Source organism: Agelaius phoeniceus, chromosome 3 (genome assembly GCF_051311805.1).
Source record: "Agelaius phoeniceus isolate bAgePho1 chromosome 3, bAgePho1.hap1, whole genome shotgun sequence".
Taxonomy (NCBI): Eukaryota; Metazoa; Chordata; class Aves; order Passeriformes; family Icteridae; genus Agelaius; species Agelaius phoeniceus.
Genome location: NC_135267.1, coordinates 89075546 through 89092041, shown reverse-complemented (window position 1 = coordinate 89092041; position 16496 = coordinate 89075546). Strand labels below are relative to the sequence as shown.

The 16496-nt window shown below is 41.3% G+C and overlaps 1 protein-coding gene across 3 annotated transcripts in view; it reads left to right on the top strand.

The window, feature by feature from the left end:
• Positions 1 to 16496, top strand: part of SOCS5 (suppressor of cytokine signaling 5) — a 45240-nt gene that overhangs the window by 12696 nt on the left and 16048 nt on the right. The window contains exon 1 of one of the 3 annotated variants that reach the window (XM_077175826.1): positions 1791 to 2038. The exons of 1 other annotated variant lie outside the window; for it this stretch is intronic. The gene's annotated coding sequence lies outside the window, so the exon portion shown is untranslated. Of the gene's footprint in view, positions 1 to 1790; positions 2039 to 2186; positions 2336 to 16496 lie in introns of those variants that run through there. One more of the 3 variants, XM_077175824.1, reaches the window with a different exon arrangement.

Below are 16496 nucleotides of genomic sequence, written 5' to 3'. Positions count from 1 at the left end.
ATCAGTATCATTTTGAATGCAACTAGCATCAATTATATATGTTTCATTATATTTTTCATTCTCTTCCAAGGTGCAGAATTGCTTATACAGTGTATTATTTAATCTTTGGGGGTTTTTGCTGGTAATGTATATGCTAGGCTGTGTTCTGTATGCTGAAGTATTTTAAGTTGTCTCTTCTTCAAGCCAGTCCAGGGTGGTTACCTCAGATTCTGCTCACAGGGCAAGTGCTGCACCTTCCCCTGGAGCACTTGGTGGCTTCCACTGAACTTGTTTTAGTTTGTTGAGACTTTCCTTGCATTTTGCGACCTCAAACTGGACGCACTATTCCACAAGTAGCTGAGCAGAAACAAATAATCACTTTCTGCGGCGTACGGGCTATGCTTCCAGTGGTATGACCTGGGATGCTCTTGGCCTGACACTGCTGGCTCATGGCCAACGTGTTGTCCAACAAGACCCCACATCCTTTCCTGCAAAGCTGCCCCACAGCCCACCCTGTACTGTTGCAGAGGCCTGTTCCTTCCCAAGTGCAGGCCCTGTCAAATTTCCTTGTGTTCGTCCTTGCTGAGTTTCACAGGCTTCCTGTCAGGTCATTCCCCAACCAGACTAGATCCATTTAAATGGCAGCTCTGTCCTTCAGCACTCACTGTTCCTGTTTTAGCACCACCTGCAAGCTTGTTCAGCACACAGGCTGTACCCTCCCCAAAAGCCTCTGAGAAAGATGCTGAGAGAACCAGCTCCTGCCATTCTCTGCTTGCTGCTGCCTCCCAGTAGAGTAAACCCTGTACCCTTCCCTCCGAGCGTGACATCCCTGCATCCTTCCTCATCTGAATGCCCACTTTCTGCACTGTAGTGTCCCAGTGTGTCTGCCAGACACAGGAAAATATGATATGTTCTGTTACTTGGAATAGCAGCCGTCTTTTTGCGCTGGTGCAGCAGAGAGTGATTCCTTTGCTGACATGATCGGATGTTCCTTCACCTGCACTTAGGCCAAGCCATGGATTTGCTCTCCATTACACGAAGAAAGGGAGATGAAACTGCTTTGAATGGGGTGTTACTCCCAACAATACTGTAAAAACGCCAATCACTTGGTCTTTTAAAATTTTAAAAGTTTAATAGTAATAAAATGGTTATAAAAATAGTAATACAATTAGAGTAATAATAATTTGGACAATTTGAATTAGGACAATATGAGACAATAGAAACAAAGAATTACAGATGTCCGGGTACCTTTTTCTGGGCAGCACAAGCCCGAAAAAGGACCCTCGTTAACAAAGGATTAACCCTTAAAAGCAATAGCCTGTTGCATATTCATACATGATGCATAAATTCCATTCAAACACAGGATTCTGTCTGGTCATCGTCAACTTCTTCCTTTGAATCCTAACAGCGCCTTCGAGGCGGGAAGAAGTTCGTTTCTTCTGATAAGAGGGCATTAAATTCTATTTAGGTGTCCTGCAGCTGCTATCTCGCTGCAAGTCCTTTCTTTAAAAAAAAGTATCCTACACAGCATAGTTTCTATTTTAACATTTTGTTATAACCTAAAGCTATATTTAACACACTACTTAAGAGAATTAATACAGCATTACTTTCTAAGACAACACATATAATATTCATTTTAATATTTGCGAAAAGCCAATCCTAAAATACGCATTTTTCACAATACCGACGCGTCTCCAAGGGCCTCTACGCGTAAGCTTTTGCTGCTTCCTGCAGCATGCAAGGAGCCGCCTGCCGCCTGCAGGCGCAGTGCCGGGGCGGTCCCTGCCTGCGCAGCATCCGGCGCCTCAGGAGCCGTGCTGTGAGAAGCCAGCTTCCCCCCGCCGTTCCCGTTCCGCCCCTGACGCCGGCTGTCGCGGGGAATTCCGGCTCCCGGCGGGGCGGGGGCTCCGCTTGGCCGCCCCTTCCCCGCTGCCCGCCCCCGCACGTGGCTCCGCCCGGACCCAAGATGGCCGCCGGCCGGCCAGCCCATTCCCGGCGCGGGCATCGCGCCCGACTCCAAGATGGTGGTCAATGGAGGCCACCGGAGACAGCCTAGCGGGTCAGTGCGAGCGCCGTGCCCCGGTTGGCTGGGCGACGCCCCGCCCCCGCCAACCCGCCGCTCCCATTGGCGCCGCGGGGGGCCAGGCCGGCTCTCATTGGCCGGCGAGGTGTCGCTCCCGGTGTCTCCGCTGTGGGGCCCGGGGAACTATTTTACATTGGGCGGAGGGAGGGAGGGGGCTCGGTCCGGTCGCTCCGGGAGCGGCACCGGCGGCGGGCCCGGGCCGGGGATGCTACGGGCGCTGCCCCCGCCGGGACGGCGCTGAGGCGCCGCTGCCCCCGCCGGGACGGCGCAGCGGTAGGTGCTGCCTCCGGTCGGGGCGCGGGCGCGGCGGGCGGGCGGGACCTGCCTGCGCCGCTCGCCCCCCGGCGGCCGCGGCCCCGCTGCCGTTCGCCGAGGCCGCGGCTCCGTGCGGGAGGGAGGCGGGAGCTGCCGCCCTGTCCCGGCCCGAGGGGGCCGGAGGAAGGGACGGCGAGGACTCGGCTGTAGCCGCGGCCGGGAGAAGGGCGCCTGGGGCGGGGGAGGCGCGGAGCGGAGCGGTGCGGGGGGGGCGGCTCCGTTCGGTGCCGGCCGCCCCGCTGAGGGCTCGAGCGGAGCCCCGCGAGCGGGCATCGAGCCTGCCCCGGCCGGACGGCGCTGCCGGGGGTCGGCACCGGGGCGATCGTGGGGCCGGTGCGGGAGCGGCGGGGTGCTCGGCGCTCTCCTGTGCCCGAGTTTGCACGCACGGCTTGTCCGTATGGAAATCTCCTGGCAGAATGACCACTAAAGGGACCTCGGGGCGTCCAGCCTCCCGTTAACCCCTTCTGCGGAGCGGCGTGCGTTAGGCATCGGGCCGGGTCCCCTCGTGAGCGCTCATAAAAGTTTGCAAGTGGTCCTTATAAGCATCTGAATCGAAGTTGTGAATGATTTCTTGGAATTGTAGGAACAGTAAATCGAGTTATTTCTGCTGTTGTTAACTTTGTACTTCAATACTTGCACTGAATCACAGGAGCTTAATCCCATGAAATACATTTCTGTCTCTGAATATTTTTTTCATCAGGGTGTGTATCAGCTGGTGATGTGGTCTTATGAACCCAGCATGTACAATAGTCTATTTCCATTTCCTGAATATTTACAGAATCCTCCCCTCTTTTATTTTTTCCCTCTCCTATAAAGCTTGTTGAAGTTTCCTGCACTGTTTCTGATTGTAAGCGATACATTTTGTGCTGTTCATCATGTGGCACCATATCCCATTCTGTGAGGTGTGATCTCTGGCCATACCACACCAAACCAAAGATGCTTTTTCAGTGGAGCTAATTCCAGTATTGTTTGGTAATGTTACATCCATAGAAATTTTGAAGTGTGATCTATGCACCTCAAGACCTTGTGTCATGCAAGTTTGTGCCATGAGAAGCTTGTGCTGAAGATCTCATGCAGCTCTCAGCCTGAGCATAACCCCTGTTACCTTGAATATCCTCAGCTGATGAGTTTGCTGCAGTGAGACATTTGAAAGGAGGCAAGTTTCCAAGTTAGCAACCTCCTACTTCATTCAGTTGTCAGTCTGTAAACCAAGATACTCAAATGGACCTCATATCGAAGCAATAGCCTTAGCAATAGAGTTTCTCAGAACTGATTCAATTCTTTACATTTTTGCACATGACTAAGTATGGCAGAGTGAATTATTGTCAGTCCAAAGCAAACTATAGAAAGAGAGAAAATAAACCAATTTTGTGACCTGGTGGACTGAGTGGATGAAATCTGTTCTGATTTTCCAGTTGGTCTAAATGCCCTGCCTCTACTCTGGTTTTCAGGATGCATTAGCAATCCAAATCAGGCGGTGAATTCAGACATTTGGGTAGCAGTAGCTTGACATGACTTCATGTGTATGAGAGCATTGGAAAAATGGCTGAGTTAGTCCTTGTAGGAATATCTAGAATTTCTCTTCTGTTGCTCTTTTAATGATGGCAGGTACATCTAAGAAAGAGGGAGCAAATGCAATGGATTAGAAATCAACTGTGTTCAAGAAGAAAGGGGTTTTTTTTTAATCTTCTTTGAAACATGTGAAACCTGTCACTCTGCAGCAAGGTTCTAGAGAGATGACTATTCTTCAAATTAGATGTTTCCATGAAGGACATATAAGCAAAGATGGTATAACAAGTGTTTTTGGGGCTCATTGATTATGCTTAGAGGTGGATTTTAGTCTAATCAAACAACAGTGATGGCTTTTATTAATAGTTGTAAGGCACCTCATCCTATGATAGCTTCCTGCAAAATAGCTAAATTTTTGATAAATACTTCATAGATTCAGATTACTCCATGTAACTTCCATACAGTAATTTTGCCTAGTCCTAAAATTTAGTTAAACTGGTGATATTTTATTTATTGTTGCAAATAGTGAAAGCAAATGTAAATACCTTTTTGTTTACTAAATTGTACATTTTTAACTTTGTAGGTGAAAAAACTTTTGATGCAAAGGCTTCATCATAAACTCCTACAATACTGATTTTTATTCCAAAGTATTGGAATAGGTTGGCTAGTTAAGTAATTCCTGAATAATTGTCTACTTTAGGCTGATTTCCTTGCCTTGTTTTCCCAAGAGCTGTGCTTCCTAGTTTCAACCTTAGGGGGAAATGAGCACTTGGTTTTACCTTGTGGTGTTTGTGCCTAGAGGCTTCCGGGAGGTACAAGGTTTGGTTGTGTTGAGCAACATGCAGTGCCTCCCCTCCATCTGATCATGGCCTGCATTGTACTGAGTAGCCCTCTGTCTTCCAAAGATATCCACCTAGTTTAAAAAAACCCATTTTGATTTATGGGGTTTGAGGTCTGAAGGATGATCAGCTTTTCTGATATGCTGACCTATGCATTAGTTTGAAACAAGCATGCAATTGCTCCATTAAATAAGAAGTGCCCTGGAGTGATATGTATTTGTGTGGTTTGGTTGTTGGACAGCTTATTTTAATCTTTGAGCTATATCTAGTTAAAATGTTGTATTTAAAATTTAGTAAATGTATGCTATACCTTCTGGAGCCCTTATACTTTGTCAGCTTGATAAATTAACTTTGACACACTGAATATTTTTCACCAGCTAACGTAGCTGTTAGTTAAGTTAAATAAAGGAGAAGAGCCCACATGCTCTTTCCATGCATACAGCTGGACATTTCTGTTAAATTTTTCAACAAAAAAGAAATTTTGATTGGTTCTTAAAGCTTCATGAATACACTAATTGGTGAATCATCTGATGTGCAGTTTAGTTTCAGGAAATATGAAATGGCTCACTAACTTTGTAGTTACAAGATTATGCAGACCTTCTGAAAATCTCAGTAAGAAAATGTGTGCAGTGGTGGTGGTTGATATTTTTGGCTGTGAGAGAGGTTGGCTAAAACTCAATGCAGATATGCATAGTCTGCACAAGTTTATATGGTAGGCACTCACTTGAAGAATTATCTGGAAGGAAGAAGGAATAATTTTACAGGTTTATCTGCTCTAGGGACCTTATCCAGATTTTGCTGAAGAAGTTTGCAGTCAGGAACCTCTTCTAGCTCTGTAACAGGTCCCGAACATAGTTGCTTTTCACCCTGTGTTTTTATAGTGCCGTGGTTGTTGAATTCTTCAGCCTTAATGTTGGACAGCTGCAAAACATTTAAAGCCTATCTATGGAAGATTGGGATAAGAAGGAGGGGGAGATGGAGGCTGGCCCAGATCAGTAATACTTCTTGAGGACTCTGAAGTATTTTCTTTATGTAGCCGAATACGGAGTGTTCAGGGCTAGCTGGAGACTACTTGATTATGTACTGCATTATCAACTGAAGCATTTAAACCAGTACTCCTTTCTTGTGAAAGTTTGAATCTTTACAGTAATTGAAGAGTCAAAGTCAGGAATTTGGTTTTCTTTTTGTTGCAGCAGAATAATAGCAATTTCAGTGCCGTACATAACTATTCTATATAAACTCAAGGTTTTTACAAGAAATAATTTTACTGCTGTTGTGGGTGCATGGAGCATTCCTTAAGACACTATTGTAATGCAATATATATTGCAATACCTGTAGTGAGCACCAGTTTGTTAGAGGCAGAAACTTTTACAGTGTTTGTAAGTGCTTCAGTGATTTTGGACTGGAGCACATTTACAGAGGTGAAATTTGAGGTATTGCTTAAAAATTGGAGTAGGAGCAATCAAAAATAATTTTTTTGCAATATTAAATCTGATACCTTTTTTTTCCTCCTCAGCAGAATGAATTCCAGTAGTAATTCAATGGTCAGCCTGGCTCCCAAATAAAATAACTTGGGCCTCATTGCTCAAGACTCAAATGTCAGTCATAGGATTAAGAATTGTAATTCTGGGATAAAAAATGTCTGAGGCTTACTACCTAATATTCCCATTAGGCTAGTAGAGACTCAAGGACTGCAGTTGAATGAATTAGGCTTGATCAGAACTGATGAAAATTGATCAAGATAATCTCTTAGACTTTTTGGCCTCTAATAACAAAAATTTAGCTTGCAGTGGTGCTTATGCCAGTTTGACTTAATTTTATTCATGAAACTTGCCTAGCTAAGCGTGAACATGTTTATTGGGGTAGACCCTGTTTCTTGAAAAGAACTTAAACAGGAAACTTCCCTCTCCAAGATGTCTCCAACTTCTGATACTTTGAATTTCATCTGCTTAGGTACATCTGTTTTTATATCAAACTACATACTTTGCCTCTGTACCTTGGGGTTTTGGTTTTGCAGCAAGACATGTGCAGCACTGTTTGATTTACTGGCTTGATTTACTTGTGGAAAAAGTACCTGTTAATGAATTTTGGTTTGGAGGAGGTTTTATACTTGGGATCTGTGAAGGAGGTATTTTAATCATTCCACTAGTGCACTAACTCATAAATTTCATCAAAATAATTTTTTTTAATTTAAAATTTTCTCAATAAGTTAAAATTTCTATTGAGTTGTGTCTTGCAGTGTTTTTGACTTGGTAGATATGATTTCTCATTTGTTGGTCTTGGAAGAGGAAAGTAACAATGTATTTTTAAGCTGTCTAAGTGTTGTGGTGGTAAAATTATTAACAGCTAAAATTGAGAGGTCTGGCTAAGGGGTTATCTTTACTCCAAGAACATTCCTTTCAACCAAAAGCTAACAGTCTGATTGTTTCCAACTTTGCATGTCAGATAGGATAATACCAGGCCATCCCTGTAGGCTCCACCACGAGCCATCTCCATGTTGTCACATTATTTACTGCCAGAGTCCTCATTAGATTTGTGGCTGTTTAGCAGCAGGCCTGAGGAGTCCATCCCTCCCAGGGGAGGATACCTGGCTTTGTTAACATTGTGATTGCTTTTCCTTGCCTTTCTCTGAAACAATGTATGGTTTGGGGGTCTGCAGCCGCTGGGCAGAGAACCAGGAAAGATGCTCTCGATGTTCTCTCACTGTGATCATGGTTAATAAAGCTTCTGTTTGACCTGTCTTAAATTGCACTTGTGTTCTTACCCACTTGGAGTCCCCAGATTCTCTGACACAGTTTCTCCATTTTTCTTCAACCAGTTCATTTAATCCACACTGTTCTAATTTCTTTTTTCCTCTGGGTTAGTTGGTAGTGGGTTAAGGGAGACCAACTCTGGGATGTGTGAGAGGGCGTGGGGGCACAGAGGGGTCATGGTGTTACGTTGTCCCTTCAGACTGCAATGACTTGTTCTCTTTTAAGTCTCATCCAGCCACACTCTTAAGGTAAGAAAAGTCTCTTTTCAGTGAGTGAAGTTCCTGCTGCCAGTATCTCACTGGGTATTTTGGCAGGTTCTTGCCAGCAGTTTTAACTCATTTGGACATTTGACATGATCTAAAATTTTGGCAACAAACCTGATCTTTGATTTTTGCTTTAATTTTATTGTTCATAGTACATTGAGACCTTAATGCAGGTTGTCACAGTGATGGTAGATTGGAATATTAATCATATTTAAAGTTTCGGTACAAACCAGCTTTATCATCAAATATATGTGTGGTTTATCCACCAAATAAATTCCTCATATTTATTGCTCTTAAGATTTGGTAAACTTTATTTATGGAAGCAAGAGCTTTGACAACAGGAGCTCTGGTTCTTACAGATGTAAAACAGATTATGTGTTGTAATTTAGATTTAAATTAGGAGATTGAAAGTATTGATTGTATAGTATATCTTGGAGAATTGAAAAGTACTATTTCTGGGTTTAAAAACACCGAACTGCAGAGTACTGACTCTGGGAAAGAATATGAGGACTGTGTTAAAAAATAGTTCACCTGTTCTTGTATTCTCTACTGAGCAGCATGTATTTGCCAGACAGGATTTTTATTAGGTGTACCCTGTGATGGTCAGGGCTATTCTTATGTTACATCCCATTACTGTATTTCAGGAGTATGTTGTCTGCCTGTTAGTATTTGCTGACATGATTAGCATATAGCCTGGTTTGGCCATTAACAAATTCTGTCCCATCTGGATTATGACATTGTAATTGTTGGTTTCTTTCCATAACTTAGTTCTCTTTAGTTGAGACTGTTTGAAACGATCTTTTTCAGAAAATCTGGCTTTATACTTACCAGTGCACATTATGCTAAGTGTCAAAGTTGTAGGAATACTGATTTTTTTTTTTACTCCTATTCAGTTAGTCTATATGAGAAAGAAAATCCATTTCTTGTTCTTTATGAGAAAGATAACTTAGCAATTAGTCTTCCAATATGACAATTCCAAATTAAATTCTCTTAGGTCTTCTGTGGTTCTTTCATGTCTCAGTTAAATTATTTCCAAATTCAGTTAATCTACACAGTAGTCTTTTTATATATTTTTATTGAATTGTATTCTAGCAAAAGTTATTTTAATAAACACACAGACTCTTTCAGATTGACCTGAAGATGTTCTGTTTCCCTTTACTGGAACTAAAAAGATAAAATCTGGGAATCAGTCAGGAGTTTTAATTTTTACAATGCTCAAATAGTTGTGCTGTGAGAAGTGACAAAGCTGTTTTGCCTCAAGAGTCTGTGTTGCCCAGTATCAGTTCTCATGTGCAGATGATATGGTTTTGTTTTCTCAAATTCCTTGGGCTCTGAAGCATTTGCTAGAGGATTTAGCATTTTTGTTGGTAGAATTGTTAGTCCCCATGAGCATACAACATGGCTTTGTTCTCTCAAACTCCTTTAGGAGTGAAGTCTCTGTTAAAGGAATTTCAGTGGTTTTGTCAGAATGATTGTGACTAACATTCAACACTGTCAAGTAATTGCACACATTATAGCTCAGAGTTGCTTATGTGGGGAACTGATGACCACTGTATTGAACAAATTTTCTATTTTGATATTTGTCCAACAGTTGTGAACAAAATAAATGAGGTTTGGTGCCTTAAGGTCCAGACACAGACCAGCAGAGCAACTGGTGTCTGAAATAGTAGTAGGCATCTTGTATCTTAGATCAAAGTTTGGACTTAGATTCAGTATGGCACTAGATTTGGAAAAACATTGTGTTCTGTAGTTCTGTATAATTCAGGAAAAACTGACTTTTTGTTGATTGAACTTACACTTCCTTTCAGGTCAGAACCCGATTTCTTAAGCAGCTTGAAAGTTTGAAATGTCCTTGCTTTGAGTGTTGTTTGGTTTGTCCCTTCCCCACATTTGATGATCACTGTTGTAGTTTTTGGTGACTGATGTTTAGCTTTTTTCACAACTAGTTTTGATCAGAATTTTAAAAATGGAAAAAAATAGCAGCATACCATTGCTTATCTCTTTGACAGTACCCATATTTAAATACATATGGAAATCCCTGTTGCTAGTGTGCTCTATAGGAACTTTACAGCCCTTTTTCAGCAATAGCTTATGTGGGTAGAAAATATTCTCCTGGAGTATCATAAATGACAATAGATAGCAGTAACTGCAAATCTTCAGCTTATTTTGGGAACGGTTTTTAAGGTAGAAATTATTTGGGTTTTAGTCCTGGAAATTCTTGCTTATAGGCTCAAAAATTATCACATTATGAAATCACTTTTTTTTTTCTGCTATGCAAATAATTCAGTAGAAGCAAAAACTTCAGAATGTCTACATAGCCCATGAATTCTATATTTCTAAGCATTAGTCAAATATGAAATGTTCATCCATTTTGCACCATGATAAGCCAATTGTCTCAATGCTAGTGAAGTTAATGTGGCATACTAGTAGCATATCTGTGCATGTGATCCTTGTACTTGCTTTACCGCCTGCAGTAAGTGAAAAGAATCTTGATTTGACAGTTTCATTGACAGTGGCATGTGTAATTCCACACAAGTTTCCTAATGGGACACCTGCAGTGGTGTTTTCTGTTTTCCTGAGAAATACAGAGACACCACGATTTTTGGTTTGGCTTTGTTCATAATTTTAGAGAGCAATAAGTAAAACAAACCCAGAAACTGTAGAGAAAAGAGAAAAATGTTATGTAAGGAGATAAAATGCCATACAGTTACAGTTTATGATTTGTTCTTTGCTATGAAATTTCATAAAGTCCTATTTCTCCTTTTTAATAATAATGCTTTTTTTGGACAGAAGTTTGATACTGCAAAGATGAGCAAAGCAGAAGTTTTACTCTTTTTTGTTATGTAGTACAAATGTAGAAGGAGAATGTTCAGGGTCTATTCTCAGTTTTCCCCTATAAACTCACCACTTGTATCTCATTTTCTGGGTTCTCACAAATGCTGGGCTTGGTTTCTTCTTTAACTTGTAGACTTGCTTTTCTTTGTACTATTAAGTTTTAGCTGAAATGCCAGAAAATCTACTTTGCAATTTAATTTTGGCTGACTTCAAGAGGGTCAGTAATTACAGTAACTGTTTCCAGCACGCTGAGTTTTTCCAGAAGTCTTTTTATGAAGAATGTGACTGTGGATTAATTGAATGTAAAAATGAGTCAAAAACTTTTTTCTGCCAAAGGCAAATATAGGAATAGGTGCTAGTAAGGTTTTCAAAACTCTGTTACCTAGGTAATTTGTAGATGTAGTGTGAGCTGTTGCCCAAGGAAGTATAAATGGATTTAATTTAGTGAGAAAGTTACTGGAGTACAGCTTACCTGTAAAATAGACAGCAATTCTCTGCAAGTGTTTTAGTTTTCACTCTTACAAGCAAATTGATGTTGAGATATTTTTAAAACCTGCTGCTGCCAGGCTTCTTGTCAACAGTAAGGTCATCATCTCTAAAGCATGGTACCCTGTCTTTTTTCAAGTTATACTGAATTCAGAGGGGACAGTAAGTTAGCAGTTGTTGATTTAAGAATATGCTGACATCATGGATGACATACCTAAGAGAACTTCTTCTCTTCTGCCTTGCTTGTTTATGTGCCTTCCTGCAGTCTGGAGGGGCTGAAGAGGCAGCAGTGGTGCTCTGAGGCAGCGGGATGACGTACTTTAGTCATTCAATAGCGTGTGAGAGTGCTCAGCTGATGCCTCTCTTCTGAAGGATGTTTAGTTCTGTGGTTTCATTAATCACTGTAAGTTTTCCTTATGCCCAGGATGCACTTTTCTTTTATAAAAACATCATAGTCTTGCTATAAGGAATGATCCAAAGGGAAGCATTTTGCAAACATAGAGGAGTTTGTTGTTAGCATGGGAAAATAGTCTTGGTCTTTGCTGTTGGAAATCCTTGTGATTTGTATGTAAGAATTGTGGTGTTACAGATACAGCTACATATGAAAACATTCTGCTCTTTGATTTGGGACAGTGATGAAAGAAAGCCAAACCTTGAATAGAATGTCAGTGTACAGAGGTAACTCTCTATTACAAAATCTCACTAGTGGGCTTACCAGTATAGCACTGTTTGCAAGTCCTTTAAATATAGCTGAATCCAGTACTCCTAATCTTTGTTTCCCACTCATTTAGCTTTGCATGTTATTTTGTCTTTTTACTAAATTTTGCAGTTGAACTGTGTATTTAGCTCTAAAGGGAAGTGATGCCTCTACACAGGAGCTGAGCCTGGGGCTCAAATAAATATGTGTAGAAGGTTGCTACTCAAAAGGCTTTGCACAAGCAGACCTGTCCTGCGTGTGCAGGAGTCAAATAGCTTCGGGTGAACTGTGTACTCTGCACTCTGCTTGTTGTGGGAGTAGACAGAAAGACAGACTTGAGCCTCCTTGGTGAGGAGCAGCAGCAAAGGAATGTACCATGAAGTGAGGGAAGTGGAGTTCTGTGCCATCCTTGCCAAGCTGAAGCTGGCAGTGTGTTGGCAGTAGCACAGCCACAGGTGCTGTGGTGCCAAATCCCTGGGCTGTAACACAGTGCCAGCCTGGTAAAAGAATTATTTCTGCTTTTGCATTTTTCTCCCTTCTCATCAGGTAGGAAGGACATATGACCATGGAAATCTGTTGTGGGAATACGTTAAGTCCTTGCATCCAGAGGCGGGCAACAAAGCTGGTGCAAGGCCTGGAAGCAATGTCCTGTGAGGAGCAGCCAAGGGCTTTGGGCTTGTCTGGTTTGGAGAAAAGGAGGCTGAGCATGACCTCATTGTTCTCTACAGCTCCCTGAGGAAGGGAAGTGGAGAGGGAGGTGCTGAGCTTTTCTGCCTGGCATCCAGAGATGGGATGTGTGGGAATGGTTCAAAGCTGCTCCAGGGCAGGTTCAGACTGAGCACTGGGAAGCATTTATTCAGACACTGGAACAGGCACCCTAGGGAGGTGGTCAATGCCCCAAGCCTGTCAGTGTTTCAGAGGTGCTTGGACGTTGCCCTAAAACGTGCTTTAACTTGGTCAGCCCAGAATTGGTCTGGCAGTTGGAGCAGGTGATTATTGTAGGTCCCTCTCAACTGAAATACTCTATTGTATAGAACAACAACCAAAAAAAAATCCCCAACAACGACAAAAAAGAGTAATTAAAAAAGGTAACTTTGTACCAAATGTAGCTGTATTCAAAGGTATTGCAATAATTTTAGGCTGGGTGCAGGTAGTGCTGCTGTGGTGATACTTCAAATAGCTTACAATTGCCCATAGTGGGAGTTGAACAACAATGACTGGGTGTAAAGAGTTAATGGCCATGGCTCTTTCTAATATGTGATTGGAATTTAAATAGAATGTCCAGGGCTGCTTGTAAGAGAGTCAGAAGAGTGAAGGAAAAATACTCTCCTTGTGTATTTTCTTACAGTTGAGGTGGAGTTTTTCTCCTCTTTTAGACTCTTTGAGGGGTCTTATCTTGTCCTTATGGACTTTAGCTCCTGTTTGCTGTAGGCCTAAAAGTCCTCTACTGTCAGTATTAACTTAAAAGAATATTGTCTTTGTATATGCCCATGTTGCTTCACTTGTTTGCTCTCTTAGGATAGAGCATGACATTGTTTGGGATCAAGGCTGTGAAGTCTTCCAATTGAGTCTGTCTCTGAGGCTTGCAAAGGTCACTCTGATTTACCTGCAGATTTTTTCAGGAAAAAATAAGATAGTATAGAGTGTTAATGTTACCTGATCACAATGAGTAAACAAGCAATTGGAATTTAAAGAAAGGAAGAGAGTATTATATTTTATTTGTGTTTGCTGGCTCCATCCTGTGCTGTCATTTCACTGAATGTGACATTAGTCATCACACAGATAACTCTTAGAGTGTCCAGCTGTTCACCCAGCAGTTTGAAAAGTCAGAATGCACAATTTGAATGGTTTGATTTTGTATCATTGACAAAGCATCCTGTTTTGTTATGCAGCTGTAAACTTCTGTAACAAAGAGCATTGCTGGTTAAGTGAAAGTGGGAATTCACACAAGTCATTGTTCCCAGTGGTGTTCTTCCTTCATCTGTTTCTTCCAAAGATAATAGGAAGTGTTGGAAAAATTTTAGGAGATGGTATGTTCAATCATTTATAACTTTCCTGATCTCTGATCTCCTGGACTGAAATACTTTAAGACTTTTCTTTGCCTTGAGTTTAATTTTGTTTAAAGCTTTTTGCCAAAATTCTTCATCTGTTTTCAGAAACAGAACTAGAATAATTGTGCCTTTTTTTAATGTCAGTCTCTACTTTGAAATATTGTAGTGCACCTCTGAACTGGAACATTTACGTGAAATTTGTCTGTGGGCAGCCTCTGGCTGAGCAGTATTGTTTTAATTTTACATGAAAATCTGTAAAAATTGAGCCAGTTCTCTTCTTGAAAATTTCTGATCTGGACATGGCAGTTTTCTGTTTTGTTTTGGTTTTTGTGGGGTACCCTGGAGACTCTCTGCATTCTGTATGCTCAGCAGGGTTTTTTTTTCAAGTACATTTCTGGGCTGCAGAGCATGGGAGCCAGAATTGTCCCAAGTTAATTGATTGAGGGGGGTCCTATGGCACAAAGCCAGCTGGGAAATCTCTGAGACAGCCCTGACATGTGTCAGCTCCAGAATCATGCACTTGTTCCTCCTCCTTTCTTGTCCCATTGGCTCTGCAGTACCTCCAGACTCCTGCCAACACTGGTATTTTGACTGTGGCTTTTTGTTAAGACTCAAGAGAAGCTGAGGTCTCCATACTGGGCTAAAGTTTGGCTTCTTCTGTATCTGAATGCCTTTGTTACTTCTGAGCCATGATGAGGATGTCACTCATCACACCATGTAGCTGTGGTTGTAGGGGGGTGCTCAGTCACTGCCCACACAGGGTTTATGCATTTGGTCAGGACTGAGTGCTGTGACAGCCAAAAAAACTCAATATGATTCTTCAGAGACCTTCACAGATAAAATCTCAAAAGACTACTGGGCTAATGAACCTAAAGGTATTTTTCTTCAGGAGTTCCAAACTGGACCAAGTTTATCTGAACTTTTGTAAAGATAGCAGAAGATACTCCACACAAATCTGAACTTCCTGCATTTATAAAATGAAGTGGTGGCTTTTTAAAGGCAACCAAAATGTAACTTTTTTTGACATTTTTCCGACAACTTAGACTTTAAATAACCATTTTAGGTAGCTACCTAGCCTGTGAAATTCTGACCAGACCAGAAACCTACAGAAAGTGAATGTGTCTGATGATGGGAAGCATTAGATAATAGTAATAAATAAATCATTTTTTAAAAAGGAAAAAGAGAAAAAAATATTTTCAAAATCATGTCCCATTGGGTAAAGACTTTGGGGCCACCAAGTAGACTGACTTTCTTTGCTGTTTTGAAGGTGACTAGTTTAAACTTTAAGAAAGATAGCCTTGCCTGTTGATACAGCACAGCTGAACGTTTCTTTTTTCAAATGCCTTTCCCCTGTAGCAAAATCTGTGTCAATTATGTAGACTCTTGGAGCTGTGTGAGAGAGCTTTCCCTGAGTTTCTTTGCTGTGCTTCCTCTGAACCAGCAGCAGAGCCCTCTGTGGCAGTGTGAACTTCTTGGGAAGTTGGTACCTGCTGGATCAGGTGCTTCTTTTCCATGTTCATTCATTATAGGAGCAAACAGATTTTGTTTGATTTTGCAAGAATGTTCCAGTCTGGCTGCTGATCAGAATTCTTATGAAAATAAATAATTTTTCTTCTAATCATGACAGATTTTAAGTTACCTACAAGTTAATTTTGTATGTCTGTGTGCCACTGGTGCCAGTACAATCAGAATGTTGTAGTCTTGTGTACAGTCAAACATTAGGCAGTGTTCTGGGGTTTTCCCTCCCCCCACCTAACTGGCAGACTCCTGCCAATCTGTAGCAGAAGAGTTTGAGATCTCTAAACTTGCACAACTGGTTTTAGTTATTTGAACCCTACAACTTTACATATTTGAAGGGTGCTCAAGCTGTGACTGTTCATAAGTATTTTAAGAAAATGTCTTAATTTTCATCTAGTTTTGAATGTAGAATTTGGAGTTCTCATTCTTGTGATCACCATGCTGCATGTTTTCCTTCAGGAATTCCTGGCCCCTGGGTGAAAGTAGTTAGATGTGGAAATTGCCATGTATCATAATGACTTTTTTAAAATTTATTTTTTACATCAAGAATCAAAGTATTTTTCATCATGGAGGATACTTAAGGATCACAACTTTCTGAACTCATTTATTGAACAGGTTGTTCCTGTGCTCTTAAAATGTTCCTGTGCTTTATAAAAAACACCAGAAAATGTCTGGTCTTTCAAGTACCAGTTGAACCATCTTCTTGAAAAAAATAAAGGTGAATATTTCTTATATTTCAAATTAATAGTTTCCCCTGTTAACAGTGTTACAGTTCCTGATCTTCTGAAGGGTACAGTGTTTTTCTAGATGAGTGTTAGTCTTGAATCTGAATTTTAGTTTTTGCTTTACAATTAAGACTTTGATTTAATCTGTCATTTAATAAAACATGTTTCAGGTTATAAGGAGAATGTGGGTTAACATTAAGGAGTAGGTTTCACAGAAATGGCTAAACCAGCATTAATGGCTCACTGCTGCTGGTAGACATGGTTCTTTTCCCTTCCTCTCTTTGCATAAGACTGGAAATTCTCCTACCTCCATGCTATCATTTGTCTCTTCTGGCTTTTTTTTCCTCATTGAAGTGCTGTTTGTCTGTCTGGTGCTTCCATCAATTAGCTTATGGTGAAAATGGAGGTCAGATGAATGTTGGAACTGATGCAAGGGGATGGGA